General features: G+C 35.0%; 1 long non-coding RNA gene across 1 annotated transcript; it reads left to right on the top strand.

Annotated features, from left to right (window-relative positions):
* LOC109849624 lies at positions 942 to 3,326 on the top strand. Its single transcript, XR_002249184.1, has 4 exons — positions 942 to 1,138; positions 1,244 to 1,323; positions 2,132 to 2,190; positions 3,036 to 3,326. It is a non-coding gene; the product is annotated as an uncharacterized LOC109849624 (long non-coding RNA).

The following is a 5,649-nucleotide window of genomic DNA, read 5'->3' as shown; positions in this document are numbered from 1 at the left end:
CGGCTGCTTTGGCCGCCATCGCCGAGGAGAAGGCCAGTCGAGAAGGAGCAGGTCACATAATTTTTCTTTGCGAGGTATTGAATGATCGACAGAGATCACTGCAGTAAAGAGGAATCTCCTTTAATAGAAACTTCGGATCCCTTTCTTTGGTGCCCTAGATTTTCTCTCCCTAGATTTTCTCTCCCAAAAAATATCTAATTTCTCTCTCGCTCGCCAATTCCCACTCCGATCGCCGCTCCCAAGATGGTGAGGAATTGTCTAGATATTTTCTTGCTGAATTTAGGGTTTGCGATGCTTTTTTTGTTATTTTGGTGAACTTTTTTTGTCTGGATCCTAAGATTCTGACGCCTGATCTATCATATTGTCGCTAAGATCAGTTGATTGAGGTAACAAATTTTACAATCCTGATCTATTTTTAGTAGTTGATCGGCTGAGTGCTGAGATCGCGTAATTATTCAGAAGAATTTGACTTAATCGTTGTTGAGATAGTGAGATCGCATCAATTCAGGCAAATTTGAACGGTCGTGATGGATTAGTTTTGCAATTACTGGAATTTGTTAGATTAGATGATTTTTTGTTTTTCCATTTTCCAAATTAAGGTTTTTAATTCTGATAAATTTTCATTTCTATGCTATTGTGTAACCTTTTGTTAAATTCTCGGTTTTTATTTATTAATTCTAAACCTATGTAGTGTACTTCTTAATTTGTGGCTTCAGGCGTAGATCACAATTTAGAACACTACGTAAGCAATTAATATGATTGCTTCATTTTCCGTTCTATCTTAGCTTTCTATTGTTGTAGTCATGGTTCTCTATGATAACAAAGGCAATTTTTATACTGTTACCATAAAGCTGATTCATTTCCATATGAGAGAATAGCAACTCGACCTTGAAATTGTGAAATTTCTGACAAGTGGCCGGTTTATGTCAAAAATTATCCGTAAATCATTCTTTCACTCCACGTTGCGAGAACTTCACACACGTCGCTCCAGTTTGCCACGTCGCTGATGTTCCCCCGCACAAGATGACCACGTCGCTCAACTTCCCCACAAGCACTTCGCAGATTTTCATTCTCTTCTGCCTAAAAGAAAGAGAACTAAGTTCAGCCCCCGCCTATACAGAGAGAAATTCTTCTTCAGGTTATAAATATTTTCATCCTACTTTGAGTTCGGAACAATTGCTTAGTGAATTATTATTTTTTCATTGAGTGATTGTTCAATTTTTTTTTTCATTTGATGAATTAGGAAATGACCGACGACGTTGAAGCATATCTTGAAGGAATTGAAGGATCTGCATCTTTATCCACAAAAATAATGCAGTGCAGGTATAATCAGATCCAGGATTCCCTTTTTTATCATTTCACCACAACTTTGATGAATGCTATTGGCACTGTACTTTATGCTAAAAGGTACAATTTATCTGCCTATCTGCAGCTATTAGTAAAGTAAAAAATTACAAAATTATATGTCACTATATAGATCTTTCAGTACACTTAAATATGCATCAAATGACATGTTAAGTGGATATGTGGTGCAAAAGTTATAGCAGTTTTCCTAATGACGCGTAGAAATTTCTGCGCATAATATTCAACTTTACAGGCTACTGTTTAGTTATAAATATTTTTCAATATAATCCTAAATCACGTATAACTTTTTAGATATTATTGAAACTTTAATACATGAAGATTACAATTGATAACAATCCATATAGGAAGTGAAATTTTATGAAGTATGTAGCAAAAGTAAGTCAAAATATCAATTGTAAATAGTTTTTGTTTTTTATAAGTAAGTTTGCCTCTTGGCAGTAATATTTGCCAGTCATAGGAGTGAGGAGTGAGGATCATCAACCTCCAAATACTTAATCCAATAGTACCTGAAAACTGAAATAAATTTGAAAATTATCAATTGTCATAAAAACTAAGTGCAGTGCAAGAAAATAAGCTAAATTCTAATGTATAGAACCAAAATTGCCTCAGAAAAAGCAATTACATTGGTATTATGCTTTATTTAATAATGCCATAAGGTTGTTCTATTGCTCTTGATTATTACTAGAATTTTCAATTGTACCTTATAGAAAATGGCATAATCTGAGTTGAATAAAACTAATTGTTTTCATATGTATCTATTCTGCAGTGCAACATCGTGTTTTCAAAGTACTGATCAATATCTCAGTCCGAGAGGAGTTCATCATTGTAAGTCTATATTTTAAAATAAAGTTCTCTCGAGATTGTTGTCCTTTTTTATTTGTTGCTGCCATTAAGGAACAATGGTCTTACTCGCAAAATTTTTCGAGTATCAAGGAATGTATTCCAGTCACCTGCTGCGTTGCTTAGATGTAGAAATTACTTTGTGAGTACAATAATTCTTGAACAGTTCTGTTGTAGTTCCCCCTCATCAAATCTGGTTCTGTAGATACATATTGGAACCGCCAGCAAGAAAAATTGAAGGGTATCATGGATCTCTAGAGTGCCTAAATACAATTATGAGATGCTTAGATATTACTGATGAAAGTAGGATTGATTTTTTTCCCACCTGTTTATTAGCATACATCATTATGTACACGCTTCAATTCCCTCCTCTATGTTTGGTTCACCTGCAAAAAATCGAAGTAGATAAATGCAAATTGGAACCTACAGCAAGAAAAATGTAGGGTTATCTTCGATCCAAAGAATGGCCAAATATTTTGATAAGCCACATCGCTATTACTGATGAAACTAGGAGTTAATGTTTGATCCGCCAAAGTTTCTCTTTCGTAATTTTTTTATATACAAAGGCTGTTTGGTCATTCTTTTTGCAGCTGTTGCAAACTGATGAGTTTGGGCACCTAAAACAAGCTTATGACTTGCTATATGAAATCTTTTGCAGTAATAGTACAAGAATATATTTGTATTTTATCCTTAATTTTTTTTCATATATCTCAATTTATTTGCTAAAATAGAAATGTATAGTTATGTTATTGTGCTCACTGTACATGCTTGATTTTTATTTTTTTAATTTATTATATGCGACGTGTATATGTTGCTGGTGATTATTGCAGATTGCAGCTTTGATTATTATTCTTAGCCATATGAGTACCCCCCACCTCAGGCGTACCCGCCGCCGCCTCAGCCCCACCTTCCGAAGCATACTTCTTCTGCATCGATGCATCGAGGCCAGGGCCGAGGTTAGATAGGAGGTATTCGCAGATTCCCAATAACTACTGATCCCTAAAACAAGTATATCCTCTGATTGCTCATAGGTATAGTTTTTGTTGTATTTATAAAGATATCATCAAATTTTATACTAACTTTGCACTTAATTCATGATAAATCATGTTAATTATAGTTTTATTGTAATAAGTTGAGCAAACTATGATCGGCCATTGTCGTCGAGAAAATCAAGGTGCAATCACATATTACAAAATCAATATGATATCTCTTGATCATTATTTATGACTCTTTTTTCTTTGTCCTTCTGAGTTAAGCTCAATTAAGTTGTTATAATGTCCACAAATTCCTATCTGTGTTAAGTTGTCATAATGTCCACAAGTATGTTTAAGATAAATTTATTGTGACAAAACAAAAAAATGAGATGAAGAAAAACTACGCACCAAAAAAAATTATAAGGATACCGTGCTTAGCACGAGTTAAATACTATATATATATATATATGGGGGAAGTTCTCCCATTGGGAGTTGCCGCGTTCAAAAAGACCAAACCATCAAGTCTAAGGAATTACTATCATCACTCTCCCCAATCCCAATGGTTTATTACACGCATGTGCACGTAACACGCAAGTATACCAAATCGATCAACCTAGGTAGAACTATTGATTTTGGGGCAACAGAGATGGAATAAAAATTTCCCATTCCTCAGAGAATGAAGCTTCTATCCTTGCTGGTTCTCTTCTGCAGATAATAAGGTACAAAGATGCATGAAAAAGTTGGAAGAGTTAAATACTTTTTGCCTGCATTATCTAAAAGATGCATGAAAAAGTTGGAAGAGTTAAATACTTTTTGCCTGCATTATCTATGCTTCTGAATTTTCATGAAACTTGAAACAAAGAAATGACGAGTTAAATACTTTTTGCCTGCATTATCTATGCTTCTGAATTTTCATGAAACTTGAAACAAAGAAATGACAAAATATAAGTAGGTTATGTTACTCCATTATAAGCAAATGAATAAAAGAGATGCTCAATGTTCTACCCTAACGTAAGATGGAAGCAACATAAATCTAATCCAATATCCATTCATGCAGGTCGTGCTGATTCAGAGTACGCTACAAAATGCAGGTCCTTTGATGAATGTTGTGCTTTCTCCATATTCCTTTACTTCATTTGATCTATCGCTTGCGTCACCATCTCTTATATCTTCAATGTAGAGCAATTAAGAAGACACAGATATACAAATAGAATAGAAGGGTTAAATGGTTAGAAAGAAAAGAAGAGGTTCGTGTTGTAAGTATGGAAAATATGTTGACAGCTTGGTGTATTGAAAGATCCAGTTATTTATATTGGGTTTGAATATATGATAATAACGAATAAAGAGAAATTTAGTACATTGTGTTTCTGCTTTTGTTTCCATGTGTTACTTATTGTGATTTGAAAAACTTGCGATCCTTATCATGTGATTTATATTGGGTTTGAATATATGATAATAACGATTAAAGATAAATTTAGTACATTGTGTTTCTGCTTTTCTTTCCCTGTGTTACTTATTGTGTTCTGCAAAACTTACGATCCTTATCATGTGATTTATATTGGGTTTGAATATATGATAAATTTATATTGGTTATATATGATGGGCTTTAAATATTTTTAAGATAAATTTATCGTGACAAAACAATATCCTCATTGGTTATATATGATGGACTTCAAGTATGTTTAAGATAAATTTATCGGGACAAAACAAAAAAATAAGATGATGAAAAATTGCGCACAAAAATAATCTGTAAGGATGTCGTGCTTAGCACGGGATGAATACTAGTATTTTTTTAACAATGAATAATAAATTTTTATTTCTTAATAAAATATTACACATGTGATGACGATAAGCGGGCAACAAGCTGCGCCGCTAATCCTTTCTGAATAGCAAAACCTAACCTACGAAACACGTACTCCGCGGACCTTGCTATCGCCACATTCTTATTCATGAATTATTGTCCCCTCCTGAGGAACTCCACCGCATCAGCTGCAAGGAAACCAAATATATCGAAAGCGAACGGGATAAAGCTGTGGTGGTTGTCCTTATAAGTTTGATCATGTTTCCTCACCTTTGCCTCTGCCGCTCTATCCGTTGCATGCCCAACCTTGAACTCTCCATTACAGAACCCCACCAACGGAGACACCCCTTGTAAGATCAATACAAGCGTGCTTCCCCCCGCTCCAACTGTAGACAAGAACGTCTGCCGGTCTTAGAGTAGATCTAGTCTCTCCAGGAAGAGTGAGGAAGTTGACAGGCGCTTCCTTCTTTGATGGATACCCTGCTCTTTGGAGAATATCATACAAGAGATCTCTGACTAAGCCGTGCCTGTACTTAAACCCCGGCTGCTTCTGACAGTGGATGACATGCTCTCCAAAAAGCATCCATCTCCGTTCCATATATAATAATTTATATTATATATGGAACAGACCTAGCTCCTCTTGTTTTGTCGACCGCAGGCGGAGGAGTT

Source organism: Asparagus officinalis, chromosome 7 (genome assembly GCF_001876935.1).
Source record: "Asparagus officinalis chromosome 7, Aspof.V1, whole genome shotgun sequence".
Taxonomy (NCBI): domain Eukaryota; kingdom Viridiplantae; phylum Streptophyta; class Magnoliopsida; order Asparagales; family Asparagaceae; genus Asparagus; species Asparagus officinalis.
The sequence above is the reverse complement of the archived record's forward strand: the minus strand, read 5'-3'. Positions and strand labels throughout refer to the sequence as shown.